General features: G+C 39.3%; 1 long non-coding RNA gene across 1 annotated transcript in view; it reads left to right on the forward strand.

The window, feature by feature from the left end:
* The window catches only part of LOC133663200 (uncharacterized), a 69,070-nt gene that overhangs the window by 53,753 nt on the left and 477 nt on the right, over nucleotides 1-14,840 (forward strand). The gene's annotated exons all lie outside the window — the stretch shown is intronic.

Below are 14,840 nucleotides of genomic sequence, written 5' to 3' on the forward strand. Positions count from 1 at the left end.
GTACTGAACTCACTTTTGTTGCTGTTTAAGCTTCGGACAATCCACTACACTCACAACAAATTACACACCTGCAAATCAGTGTGACTTCGGCTGTTGCCGTATCCATAATCATCATCATCGGCGGTCACTTGAACGAGTATGACAATCCTCCTGGTAGGGGTGTATCCCTTTATGGAGGATGCCTGTGAGTGACTTTGTTTTACGTGGGGAGACTGGTGCACAGACAGTGGCACAGACAGTCCCCACATGATCCTTGACAGAATCGGGTCAGGGTCCAGTGGCATAGAGTCCAAGACGTTGAGGTATTCACTGTATCCCTGGCTCGGGGGCAGTCAGGTACTAGGCCTTTGCCAAGGGCCACCTGGGGTAACAGTAGTAAAGGGGTTAACCTCCTAGTGCCCCAAGACCCAATAGAGGAGCCTCCACTGCTGGATGCACTTTAACGTCATGCCCAGGACGTATCCATAATACGCCGATAGGGAGAAGTTTTATTTACATGATGAGTCGGGTGTGTGACCTCCGCGGCAGAGGCTCTGCCGAACCCCTGAGGCCTACTCACCGAACCCCTAGGGTTCGATCGAACCCAGGTTAAGAACCACTGGATTAGAGATTTGGTGGCCGTTGCCAATTAATGTTTTTCAATGTCGATCACCACCCCGGATGGGAATTGAAAACCGATTCTTGGTCAGAACTGGTTCCCTGTGTATCAATTCCTTGAAATCGCTTGCCATTTAAGCGACCGGGATGAGAATCAGGCCATCGAAGTCCACAGTTCTCGCCCGGAAAAGGGTGGAGTGCCATCTCCTGGTTGGGGAGGAGACTTTGCTCCATGTGGAGGAGTTCAAGTACCTCTGAGTCTTGTTCACGAGTGAGGGAAGAGTGGATGGTGAGATCGACAGGCGGATCGGTGCGGCGTCTTCAGTAATGCGGACGCTGTATCGATCCGTTGTGGTGAAGAAGGAGCTGAGCCGGAAGGCAAAGCTCTCAATTTACCGGTCGATCTACGTTCCCATCCTCACCTATGGTCATGAGCTTTGGGTTATGACCGAAATGATAAGATCACAGGTACAAATGAGTTTCCTCCGCCGGGTGGCGGGGCTCTCCCTTAGGGATAGGGTGAGAAGGCCTGCCATCCGGGAGGAGTTCAAAGTAAAGCCGCTGCTCCTCCACATCGAGAGGAGCCGGATGAGGTGGTTCGGGCATCTGGTCAGGATGCCACCCGAACGCCTCTCTAGGGAGATGTTGTGCCATCCGACCGGTAGGAAGCCACGGAGAAGACCCAGAACACGTTGGGAAGACTATCTCTCCCGGCTAATCTGGGAACGCATCTAAATCCTAATCAACAGAAAGATATTGTTCTAACCCAAGGACTTCAAAGCGGAGAGAAGACAGGATCTGCCCAATTTCCAGACGACCTCTTTTTGAACCTCCTTTTTGAACTGGTTTACGAACGTCTTTTTGAACTATTTTATGGACCTCTTTTTGAACTATTTTACGAACTCTTTTTGAACTGACCTTTTCTGTGAATTGTTTACGACCTTTTCTGTGAACTTCTTGCGACCTTTGTCCTTTGGAAACAGCGGTGGCCATGTGGTTGGGGATGGTCCAAAATAAAAGAAGGAGGCGTGCAATATTTTGTCTGAGCGTACTGAGATACCGTGCAAGGGTACAGTGTACAGACGACTCTCCTCAATATTGAGTCCAGATTGAATTCTGTCTCTGTTTAATTATTTGCCTCTCGTCTTGTTTAATAGATGTCATCAGTGTTTGAACCTGACACCAAATGTCCCGGAAAACCTGGATTTCTGGAAAATCTGGGAAGTTTTGGAATTTGTCCAGGGAAAGCCCACGATTCCTGAATAGGCCGAACAGTTTGAAGTTGGACCGGTTTGAATCGGGTGAAAAATGTGGAAGGTAGAGCGCGCCACAATCTGGAGAAGAAGAAACCATATGTGTGAATGCTTTGAAGCATTCACACAATAACATGTAAAAGTGAGGCAGTAATGTGGATATGTGGAGAGGAGCATGAAAGCTCTTGACTGTAGGTGTGTTGTATTTAGCTTCTGACTCTGCACCAGCAGAGAGCTGCATCTGACCTTCCCTGCTGTTGAGCGCATTACACTTCAATTAACCACAGCGGCCTGCCGAGAGCAGAAGGAACAGCTGCTGGGTCCGCATGGCGCTGATTCAATGCAAGTCTCAGACGGGGGTGGGGGGGTGTTGGGGATTGGGAGGAATGACTCGATCCAACAACTTAACCCACCGATGCACAGGAGAAAACCACACAACCAGTTCCATACGGCTAAAAAAAAACAAAAAACGACCAACCGGGGACCTGGACACCGTCGAGCTTTCACAGTGTGCGGGGAACGCGTCGGAAAAATATCGCCGAGCTTGGCCATATGGCTAATTCAATTTCACGTGCGACAAAATCTCATTTGTGGCTCGTTTCGCACCTAATTGACACGCTTATTTTTCAAATGACTTTGGGGACTTGTTTCGGTTTTATTTTCCCCGTTTCCCGAAACCACAAAGGCACCACATGAACCAGTTCTATATTTTGGTTGCATCGTTACTCTAGGGCGCAGCGGACCTCGCTTCTCACTCAAAGTCAGTCGGCTGCGGCTGCAGGTCACTAACAAGCAATATAGAAAACTAATGCACGGATTACCGTATTTTCCGGACCATAGGGCGCACAGGATTATAAGGCGCACTGCCGATGAATGGTCTATTTTCAATGTTGTTTTTATACAAGGCGCACCAGATTATAAGGCGCATTAAAGAAAGTGCCTCCGCAGGTTATATTCCTTTGAGACTGCGTTTACCTAATTGCAAAGTAAACACATCGCACTGCACTGTCAATAAATAAATGTTTCTGCCCTTGCTACTCGTTTCCTGCGTGTGCTGCTGGACAGATAGTTAACAGCATGAAGAAACAGAAGCTCCAGAAGTTTTGTTGAAGACTGATGTTCCTTCTTTTGAACTGTTTTCCTTTCACACTTTATTTCTTTACACTTCTTCCTTCATTTAGATTTTTAAGACTGAAAATATAAACGTAAAATAAACATTACAAAAGTATAATGTCCATTGTTTACCGTAATTTACGGACCATAGGGCGCACCGGATAATAAGGCGCACTGCCTATGAATGGTCTATTTTTGATCTTTTTTCATGTATAAGGCGCACCGGATTATAGGGCGCATTAAAGGAGTCATGTTATTATGATTTTTTTTCTAAATGTAAAAGACTTCCTTGTGGTCTACATAACATGTAATGGTGGTTCTTTGGTCAAAATGTCGCATAGAGGATGTTTTACAGATCATCTGCAAGTCGCTTTCTGACAGTCGCTTCAGGATGCGGCGTTTTGTGGGCGGTCTTATTTACGTGGCTCACCTTCGACAGCGTCCTCTCCCCATCATCTTTGTTGTAGCGGTGTAGCATGCAAGGACGGGAGTGGAAGAAGTGTCAAAAGATGGCGCTAACTGTTTTAATGACATTCAGACTTTACTTCAATCAATAACGGAGCAGCATCTCCTCATCCGCCGGAAATGTGTCCCGTGAAAAACCGTCCGACTAATGTTCCTTGGGTGAATAATGTAAACTCACTATACCGGTATGTTTTAGTGCTTTAATGGCAGATATACGTAAGCACTTTACACTACTTTATATCAAAAATGGCAACATCAACTACAATTGTAGTCCAAGAACCATTAAAAATAGCTACTAAATAAATGAGAAGTTACTCACAGGTTACTCAATACCTGAGTATTTTTTTTACGGAATACTTAATTACTCAAGTGATTATTTTGATGACAACTTTTTATTTTTACATGAGTCATATTATTCTTAAGTAACCACACTCTTACTTACAGTAAGTACAATATTTGGGTACGCTACCCACTTCTTTCCCTAACACAAACATTTGCCCATCACTCCAGCAGCACTGAGAGCAGACCCAGCAAATGTGCCCTTAGGTAATGTTGCAATTTTCAATAATAACTATTTTGATGACTACTTTTTATTTTTACTTGAGTCATATTATTCTTAAGTAACAATACTCTTACTTACAGTAAGTACAATATTTGGGTATGCTACCCACCTCTATCCCTAACACAAGCATTTGCCCACCACTCCAGCAGCACTGAGAGCCAAACTGCCTCTAGGTAATGTTGCAATTTTCAATAATAATACATTTTGATGACTACTGGTTACTTTTACTCACGTCATATTACTCTAAAGTAACGATACTCTTAATTAAGTACAATATTTGGGTACGCTACCCACCTCTGTTCTGAACACAACCATGTGCCCATCACTCCAGCAGCACTGAGAGCGGACTAAGCCAAACTTGGTAAGTTGCAATCTCCAATAATAATTACTTTTGATGACTTCTTGTTACTTTTACTTGAGTCATATCATTCTAAAGTAACAATACTCTTACTTAAGTAGAATATTTGGGTACGCTACCCACCGCTGTCCCTAACACACACATTTGCCCATCACTCCAGCAGCACTGAGAGCCAAACTGCCTCTAGGTAATGTTGCAATTTTCAATAATAATACATTTTGATGACTACTTGTTACTTTTACTTGGGTCATATTACTTTAAAGTATCGATACTCTTAAGTACAATGTTTGGGTACGTTACCCACCTCTGTATCGAACACAACCATTTGCCCGTCACTCCAGCAGCACTGAGAGCCAAACTGCCTCTAGGTAATGTTGCAATTTTCAGTAATAATAAATGTTGATGACTACTTGTTACTTTTACTCGAGTCATATTATTCTAAAGTAACAATACTCTTACTTAAGTACAATATTTGGATACGCTACCCACCTCTGTCCCTAACACAACCATTTGCCCATCACTCCAGCAGCACTGAGAGCCAAACTGCCTCTAAGTAATGTTGCAATTTCCAACAATAATTCATTTTGATGACTACTTGTTACTTTTACTCGAGTCATATTATTCTAAAGTAACGATACTCTTACTTAAGTACAATATTTGGGTACGCTACCCACCTCTCTCCCTAACACAAACATGTGTAAATCACTACAGCAGCACTGAGAGCAGACTCGGCCAAACTGTCTCTCGGTAATGTTGTAATTTTTAATTGTAATAATAAAACACGATGCAACAACTGGATAGAAAGTTGTCATAATCAGCTGATTTTTTAAATTATCAAGTAAAAATTGTATTTTATTGATTAAAAACAATAATTATTTATTAACACACAACAGTTCAATTCCCAGGTAAAATGTGAAAGGTGCCCATCCCTGTGTGTGAACAACAACTATGACAGGTTGTTTACCAAATATAACATCACAGGTCTGCATTAAAAAGAGGCGTACACGACTTGTACAATATGCACTGGAGTGAAAAATTAAAAAGGAAAGCTGTTAATTAAAAGCAAGGATGTATCTCCACACAAACGACACCCATCTGTCACCGAGTGTTTTTGCCCACCACCTCCGTTGTGGAAAGAAAATGTCACCTTGAAACTTCGGAAGCGATGCGACGCCCCACCCTGACAATATAATTAACGTGAAAAATGCGAAACGATATGTTTGCGCCGACAAGATTACAGGCCCCTTAAAAGTGGCCGGACCTTATCGGTAAACTTTAGCGTGGGTGTAATTACACCAGGACCCGCCGCCGGCCGACACCGCCCTGATTGGATCTCACCTTGACATCACCTGCTCGACCCCCAGTGAGTGAAACAAGTCAGGGCAAGAAAGGATACGTTACTTAACGAAGCGATCAAGTCCCGATAAAATGTCCTGATCCTCTTACGCTTTGGAAATACCTCTCTTTTATTGATACTGCTTCCTGTGGCGCGTTTAAAAACAATCCAGCAGGACTTGTTGAAAGGGCAGACAAGAGAATGGAGACCATTCAACTTTTACTTACATAAACAAGTTTGATTTTATAAACACATTTTTTGTATGGATTTGAAATGTTTGTTATTGTACTTGTTTTATAGTGCTAAGTCTGCAAACCACACAACATGCGCTCCAACAGTATGACAGGTTGGTCATTCAAAACTTTAAAATACAAATATATAAGCCACTACTTCCTTCATACGCTTTGATCCCTGCGACTTATAAAACCGTGCGGCTAATTTATTGATAATAGCCTTAAGCCAAATGTGCCCTTTACGTAATGTTGCAATTTTCAATAATAACTATTTTGATGACTACTTTTTATTTTTACTTGAGTCATATTATTCTTAAGTAACAATACTCTTACTTACAGTAAGTACAATATTTGGGTACGCTACCCACCTCTATCCCTAACACAAGCATTTGCCCACCACTCCAGCAGCACTGAGAGCCAAACTGCCTCTAGGTAATGTTGCAATTTTCAATATTAATACATTTTGATGACTACTAGTTACTTTTACTCAAGTCATATTACTCTAAAGTAACGATACTCTTAATTAAGTACAATATTTGGGTATGCTACCCACCTCTATCCCTAACACAAGCATTTGCCCACCACTCCAGCAGCACTGAGAGCCAAACTGCCTCTAGGTAATGTTGCAATTTTCAATATTAATACATTTTGATGACTACTAGTTACTTTTACTCAAGTCATATTACTCTAAAGTAACGATACTCTTAATTAAGTACAATATTTGGGTACGCTACCCACCTCTATCCCTAACACAAGCATTTGCCCACCACTCCAGCAGCACTGAGAGCCAAACTGCCTCTAGGTAATGTTGCAATTTTCAATAATAATACATTTTGATGACTACTAGTTACTTTTACTCAAGTCATATTACTCTAAAGTAACGATACTCTTAATTAAGTACAATATTTGGGTATGCTACCCACCGCTGTCCCTAACACAAACATTTGCCCATCACTCCAGCAGCACTGAGAGCGGACTAAGCCAAATTTAGTAAGTTGCAATCTCCAATAATAATTACTTTTGATGACTACTTGTTACTTTTACTCGAGTCATATCATTCTAAAGTAACAATGCTCTTACTTAAGTACAATATTTGGGTACGCTACCCACCGCTGTGCCTAACACAAACATTTGCCCATCACTCCAGCAGCACTGAGAGCCAAACTGCCTCTAGGTAATGTTGCAATTTTCAATAATAATACATTTTGATGACTACTTGCTACTTTTACTCGAGTCATATCATTCTAAAGTAACAATGCTCTTACTTAAGTACAATATTTGGGTACGCTACCCACCGCTGTCACTAACACAAACATTTGCCCATCACTCCAGCAGCACTGAGAGCCAAACTGCCTCTAGGTAATGTTGCAATTTTCAATAATAATACATTTTGATGACTACTAGTTACTTTTACTCAAGTCATATTACTCTAAAGTAACGATACTCTTAATTAAGTACAATATTTGGGTACGCTACCCACCGCTGTCCCTAACACAAACATTTGCCCATCACTCCAGCAGCACTGAGAGCGGACTAAGCCAAATTTAGTAAGTTGCAATCTCCAATAATAATTACTTTTGATGACTACTTCTTACTTTTACTCGAGTCATATCATTCTAAAGTAACAATGCTCTTACTTAAGTACAATATTTGGGTACGCTACCCACCGCTGTCCCTAACACAACCATTTTCCCATCACTCCAGCAGCACTGAGAGCCAAACTGCCTCTAGGTAATGTTGCAATTTTCAATAATAATACATTTTGATGACTACTTGTTACTTTTACTTGAGTCATATTATTCATAAGTAACAATACTTTTACTTACAGTAAGTACAATATTTGGGTATGCTACCCACCTCTATCCCTAACACTAGCATTTGCCCACCACTCCAGCAGCACTGAGAGCCAAACTGCCTCTAGGTAATGTTGCAATTTTCAATAATAATACATTTTGATGACTACTAGTTACTTTTACTCAAGTCATATTACTCTAAAGTAACGATACTCTTACTTAAGTACAATATTTGGGTACGCTACCCACCGCTGTCCCTAACACAAACATTTGCCCATCACTCCAGCAGCACTGAGAGCGGACTAAGCCAAATTTAGTAAGTTGCAATCTCCAATAATAATTACTTTTGATGACTACTTGTTACTTTTACTCGAGTCATATCATTCTAAAGTAACAATGCTCTTACTTAAGTACAATATTTGGGTACGCTACCCACCGCTGTCCCTAACACAAACATTTGCCCATCACTCCAGCAGCACTGAGAGCCAAACTGCCTCTAGGTAATGTTGCAATTTTCAATAATAATACATTTTGATGACTACTTGTTACTTTTACTCGGGTCATATTACTTTAAAGTAACGATACTCTTACTTAAGTACAATATTTGGGTACGTTGCCCACCTCTGTATCGAACACAACCATTTGCCCGTCACTCCAGCAGCACTGAGAGCCAAACTGCCTCTAGGTAATGTTGCAATTTTTAGTAATAATACATTTTGATGACTACTTGTTACTTTTACTCGAGTCATATTATTCTAAAGTAACAATACTCTTACTTAAGTACAATATTTGGGAACGCTACCCACCTCTGTCCCTAACACAACCATTTGCCCATCACTCCAGCAGCACTGAGAGCAGCTAAGCCAAACTGCCTCTAGGTAATGTTGCAATTTTCAATAATAATACATTTTGATGACTACTTGTTACTTTTACTTGAGTCATAGGGGTGTCCAAACTTGTCCAAACTTGTACAAACTTTTTCCACTGAGGGCCGCACACGGTAAAATTAAAGCATGTGGGGGCCATTTTAATAGTTTTCATTTTGAAACCATAACAAAATATATGGATTTTTTATTTATTTTACCTTTAGGGGTCCCGGGGACCATAAAGGGTCTGAGTCATTAAAATGTTAAAAATAAGTCAGATTATAGTTTTTTTTTAATTATTTAACGCTTACAGTAAATCTCTATATCAACTTCAAGTTGATATAAAGTAATAGAAAATAAAATACAAATGTTTTATGGCTTTTCTGTCGTAAAACTGAAATATGCAGTATTTAGTAATTAGAGCCCTAAAAGATCAATAATGCAGGACACCATTGATTTTAATTATTTAATATTTTTGAGTAATCACAGTGAAAAGATAAATAAAATACCACCAAATATATTTGGGATCCAAAAGGTGCCCCACTCATAAAGTGATACATTTTTATTAGTTTTTTCTTTTACTTTCAACACTTAAGTTACGAGATCAACTTCAGATATATCTGTCGATTTTATGCTGGAGCTATTATTTTGTTGGTTTTATGCGCTTTTGTCAAAGAAAACTTTGATGTTTTTGTATGGCAACTACACAATATATGCAATATTTACCACATAAAACATTTTAAAGTGAAATATTTGAAGTAATTGGAGCCCTGAAAATAATTCATTATAACATGGATTTTTTGTCATTATTTTTTTTTTTTGAGCAATGGCAAAAAACGAAAAATAAAGAAAGACAAAAGAAACAAATAATAGCCTGCATGGCAGCTTTTGTGTCAACATTGCAACTTTTTCTCATTAGATTTCACCTCATTCCACTTTTTTTAATGTTATTTTTTATTTTTACAATAGTATTTCCAGAATGTGTGGCGGGCTGGTAAACAATTAGCTGCCGGCCGCAAATGGCCCCCGGGCCGCACTTTTATTTATTTTTTTGTACAAATGCCTGGTTTTACCAAAAATTCCAGGAATTCTGAAATCCCCATTCTCAATTCCAAAAGTTCCAACACCAACCCATTCATATCATCTAGGACAATTGTGTTAGTATTAGGGATGTCCGATAATGGCTTTTTGCCGATATCCGATATTCCGATATTGTCCAATTCTTAATTACCGATACCGATATCAACCGATACCAATATATACAGTCGTGGAATTAACACATTATTATGCCTAATTTGGACAACCAGGTACAGTGAAGAAGATAAGGTATTTTTAAAAAAAATAATAATAATAAGATAAATAAATTAAAAACATTTTCTTGAATAAAAAAGAAAGTAAAACAATATAAAAACAGTTACATAGAAACTAGTAATTAATGAAAATGAGTAAAATTAACTGTTAAAGGTTAGTACTATTAGTGGACCAGCAGCACACACAATCATGTGTGCTTACGGACTGTATCCCTTGCAGACTGTATTGATATATATTGATATATAATGTAGGAACCAGAATATTAATAACAGAAAGAAACAACCCTTTTGTGTGAATGAGTGTGAATGAGTGAGGGAGGTTTTTTGGGTTGGTGCACTAATTGTAAGTGTATCTTGTGTTTTTTATGTTGATTTAATAAAAAATAAAAAAAACGATACTGATAATGAAAAAAACGATACCGATAATTTCCGATATTACATTTTAAAGCATTTATCGGCATCTCTAGTTAGTATCAGTATTTTCAGAAATTCCTGTTTTTCCAGAAATTCCCAAATTTCCAGGAAATTCCCATTCAAATGAATGGATGTTCTATGAGGCCACTCAAATGGTGTGTTGTGTCTGTGATATGGCGCCCTCTTTTGGACGAGTTTCCGTCTCAAAGCGGAAGTAGAAGTGCTGTTTCGTCTTCTAGTCGTCCATAGCGTTTCTACTCGTATGTATTGTTTATTCGTCACTCCAAGCAACGTTTGTAAGTTTTACAATATAACTAAAACAATTCATACTTACGTCTCTATTTTGGCCTCTGCTGGTCCATTAAAAACAAATGTTTTGATTTATTGTTTTTACAGTATTGATTCATAACCATTGAAAATGGTCATTTTTCATGTGTTTTCAAGAGATTGTTATTCATCCATGTTTGACCAGGGTATAGAAAAAATAGTATTGTTCCTTAGGGCAAGTGAGTGAGGGGTTTCTTACAGTTTGGTTACTTTACTTGTTTTATAGTGGAATGTCCGCACACCAAACAACATGCAGGATGACAGGTTGGTCATTCAAAACTTTTAAATACAAATGTATACCGTAAATTTCGGACTGAAAGCCGCTACTTCTTTCCTACGCTTTGATCCCTGCGGTTGAATGGATGTTCTATGAGGCCACTTAAATGGTGTGTTGTGTCTGTGATATGGCGCCCTCTTTTGGACGAGTTTCCGTCTCAAAGCGGAAGTAGAAGTGCTGTTTCGTCTTCTAGTCATCCATAGCGTTTCTACTCGTATGTATTGTTCATTCGTCACTCCAAGCAACGTTTGTAAGTTTTACAATATATCTAAAACAATTCATACTTACGTCTCTATTTTGGCCTCTGCTGGCCAATTAAAATCCATTAAAAACAAAGGTTTTGATTTATTGTTTTTACAGTATTGATTCATAACCCTTGAAAATGGTAATTTTTCATGTGTTTTCAAGAGATTGTTATTAATCCACCTTTGACCGGGGTATAGAACAAATAGTATTGTTCCTTAGGGCAAGTGAGTGAGAGGTTTCTTACAGTTTGGTTACTGTACTTGTTTTATAGTGGAATGTCTGCACACCAAACAACATGCACTCCGGTCATTCAAAACTTTTAAATACCATTGTATACCCTAAATTTTGGTCCGAAAGCCGCTAATTCTTTAATACGTTTTGATCCCTGCGACTTATAAAACGATGCGGCTAATTTATGGATAATTTTTTCGCTGGTAGCCTTAAAGCAAGTAGTTTTCATGCAAAGCCACTTAAATGGTGTGTTGTGTCTGTGATATGGCGCCCTCTTTTGGACGAGTTTCCGTCTCAAAGCTTTTGAACCGGAAGTAGAAGTGCTGTTTCGTCTTCTGGTCGTCCATAGCGTTTCTACTTGTATGTATTGTTCATTCGTCACTCCAAGCAACGTTTGTAAGTTTTACAATATAACTAAAACAATCCATACTTACTACTTACGCATTAATCCCACTTTGTCTCTATGTTGGCCTCTGCTGGCCAATTAAAATCCTTTAAAAACAACATTTTTGATTTATTGTTTTTACAGTATTGATTCATAACCCTTGAAAATGGTCATTTTTTATGTTTTCAAGAGATTGTTATTCATCCACGTTTGACCAGGTTATAGAACAAATAGTATTGTTCCTTAGGGCAAGTGAGTAAGAGGTTTCTAACAGTCGCTTCAGGATGCGCCGTTTTGTGGGCGGTCTTTTTTACGTGGCTGACCTTCGACAGCGTCTTCTCCTCGTCATCTTTGTTGTAGCGGTGTAGCGTGCAAGGACGGGAGTGGAAGAAGTGTCAAAAGATGGCGCTAACTGTTTTAATGACATTCAGACTTTACTTCAATCAATAACGGAGCAGCATCTCCTCATCCGTGGCTCACTCGTGCAACAACAACGCCGGAAATGTGTCCCGTGAAAAATCATCCGACTGGAACCCTCTAATAACTAAAGTTCCTTGGTTGAATAATGTAAACTCACTACACCGGTATGTTTTATTGCTTTGATAGAGAGTTTACTGACAGATATAAGTAAGAACTTTCCGCTACTTTATATTAGAAATGGCAACAGTGGAAGATGAATGCCACATAAGAAGGTAGAGAAAAAGAAGACGCTTATGACTACGGACTACAATTGCAGAGGCGCGCACATTTTCAGGACTTATGCAGATCCCAAATACACATCAGCAGGTACCAGAAGGTAAGAAAAGTTGCTTTTGAACAAAACGCCAGATAATATGTCTGCTAATAGGTGCCATTTTGCGGTCCTTATACACACACCCTAATAATACTTGTACCGTATTTGTCGGACTATAAGTCGCTCCGGAGTATAAGTCGCACCGGAGTATAAGTCGCACCGGCCGAAAATGCATAATAAAGAAGGGAAAAAACATATATAAGTCGCACTGGAGTATAAGTCGCATTTTTTAGGGGAAATGTATTTGATAAAAGCCAACACCAAGAATAGACATTTGAAAGGCAATTTAAAATAAATAAAGAATATAAGTGTACGTTATATGAGGCATAAATAACCAACTGAGAACGTGCCTGGTATGTTAACGTAACATATTATGGTAAGAGTCATTCAAATAACTATAACATATAGAACATGCTATACGTTTACCAAACAATCTGTCACTCCTAATCGCTAAATCCCATGAAATCTTATACGTCTAGTCTCTTACGTGAATGAGCTAAATTATCTGATTTGATATTTTACGGTAATGTGTTAATAATTTCACGAATAAGTCACTCCTGAATATAAGTCGCACCCCCTGCTAAACTATGAAAAAAACTGCGACTTATAGTCCGAAAAATACGGTATGTTTAACGCGCCGACAATCCATCAAGCGGTTCGGCTTATGCTCTTATGTGTGACTGCCATCTACTAGTCACACTTATCATTACACCATGTACCAAATAAAATTGCGTCGAGGTCAGTAAGCACAACCAGAATGATCCTGTACATTAGGTGCACCGGTGTCATAAGGCGCACTGTCGATTTTTGAGAAAATAAAAGGATTTTAAGTGAGCCTTATAGTCCAAAAAATACGGTATTACATGTTATCAGGACTGTTATTAAATGGTTACATGTTTTTTAAAGGGCTTTGTAGGCGGAATAGGTCGATTCCATTCCCTGGTATCCGTCGCAGTTGGTCAACAAGTTGTTCTCCTTTTCCAATTTGGGGCTTTTGAAATACTTCCTTGCCCAAGTGTGGGTTCACATCAGGGAATGTTGTGGTTTGTGTAGCCCCTTGAGGCACTTTTCATTAAGGACTATAAAAATAAACTCTTATCAACCGATGTCTCCACTCTGACGTCCCTCGGTGGCCTTGTTGTGGCACAGCTACTCATTAACTCTTTTGCCTTTTTCACTCGATTCACCCCCCTCCTCTGGAAGGACTTGTTTGGTCATGAACTGTTGTTTCTGGACTTTGTTTTTGTCTCACAGACTGTAAGGAGGACGAATCATTATTGATCGAGGCTCATTCCTTTTGGCAGTAGCTATTGGATTGTTCACTGAGACCAATGCTGTAATTTGTAATTAAATAAATGTTAAATCTTTCATAAAGACCTGGCCTCCGACTGTTTAATCGAAGAACGCGGGTAGAGTCAAACAATGTGCGCACTATTTTTATTTTATTTTTTTTTAGTTGGGGGTTTCCCATAACTAGGAATGTACAGTACAGGCCAAAAGTTTGGACACACCTTCTCATTCAATGTGTTTTTTTTATTTTCATGACTATTTACATTGTAGATGGTCACTGAAGGCATCAAAACTATGAACATGTGGAGTTATGTCCTTAACAAAAAAAGGTGAAATAACCGAAAAAATGTTTTATATTATAGTTTCTTCAAAATAGCCACCGTTTGCTCTGATTACTGCTTTGCACACTCTTGGCATTCTCTCGATGAGCTTCAAGAGGTAGTCACCTGAAACGGTTTTCACTTCACAGGTGTCATAGTTTTGATGCCTTCAGTGACAATCTATAATGTAAATAGTCATGAAAATAAAGAAAATGCATTGAAATGAGCAGGTGTGTCCAAACTTTTGGTCTTTGATTGATTGATTGAGACTTTTATTAGTAGATTGCACAGTTCAGTACAATTGACCACTAAATGGTAACACCCGAATTGTCATGATGTGGACTATGGCGGGTTTGTTTTTCCGAGATGCAATAAAAGTTGCATGGCTTGAAGGTAAGGACATATTTATTTTTTACTATAACAAAAAGAACAAACTAAAGGCGCGCACAAGGCGGAGGTACAAACTTGACTATGAAACAAAAACTTGCACGTGGGCAAAAAACTAAGGACATGAACAAAAGTCGCTAACTGTGGCATGAATAGAAAAAACTTACTTGACAAGGCATGAAGTGCGCAGAGGTGAACAGAGTGATGTCGCCAGGCCGACTGCCTGGCAACAATGGCCTTAAATACTGGTGACATGATTAGTGAAAACGTGAGACAGGTGCGTG

This window comes from Entelurus aequoreus, linkage group LG13 (genome assembly GCF_033978785.1).
Source record: "Entelurus aequoreus isolate RoL-2023_Sb linkage group LG13, RoL_Eaeq_v1.1, whole genome shotgun sequence".
In the NCBI taxonomy this organism is placed as follows: domain Eukaryota; kingdom Metazoa; phylum Chordata; class Actinopteri; order Syngnathiformes; family Syngnathidae; genus Entelurus; species Entelurus aequoreus.